General features: G+C 40.0%; 1 protein-coding gene across 3 annotated transcripts in view; it reads right to left on the bottom strand.

Moving 5' to 3' along the window:
• Positions 1-558, bottom strand: part of ptpn2a (protein tyrosine phosphatase non-receptor type 2a) — a 24,250-nt gene that overhangs the window by 4,974 nt on the left and 18,718 nt on the right. The gene's annotated exons all lie outside the window — the stretch shown is intronic.

Below are 558 nucleotides of genomic sequence, written 5' to 3'. Positions count from 1 at the left end.
TTAATTGCCTTTTTGAGGGGCTTAACATATCCAAAACTCACCAAATTCTAGTCTAGTTAAAACTCACGTACTTTAAGGGTTTCGGGAATAGGCGCACAAAAATGGCCCCCTAGCACCCCTACAAAACTAAGAAGATTAAGCCCCTGCAGTACGTTTAACGTAGAATCACAAAACTTAATACACATATGTAGTATGGCAAGACGGACAAAAAACTCCATTGGAGCCATACCCTAAACCCAACAGGAAGTTCGCCATTTTGAATCAAAAGTATAAAATTAGTGTGATTTAGGCCATTTGTACTTGTCATACTATAACAAACTCCTCCAAGAGATTTCTTAAGATGTTAAAGATGTTAAAGTTATTAAAAGAAAAACTTTTCGTCATAGGAAATGGCCATGGCGGGGTGGCCATTTTGTGCGTTTCGCCCTCGAAACAGGAAGTGGGTGTAACTAGAGTGTTCATTGTCCGATCGGCTCAAAACTTTGCAGGATTCATCAGAGTCCGTCCCTTATGCGTAAGCCATGCATACTTTCATAACTGGTGACCCATTTAAGGTAT

Source organism: Etheostoma spectabile, chromosome 6 (assembly GCF_008692095.1).
Source record: "Etheostoma spectabile isolate EspeVRDwgs_2016 chromosome 6, UIUC_Espe_1.0, whole genome shotgun sequence".
Classification (NCBI taxonomy): Eukaryota; Metazoa; Chordata; class Actinopteri; order Perciformes; family Percidae; genus Etheostoma; species Etheostoma spectabile.
The sequence above is the reverse complement of the archived record's forward strand: the minus strand, read 5'-3'. Positions and strand labels throughout refer to the sequence as shown.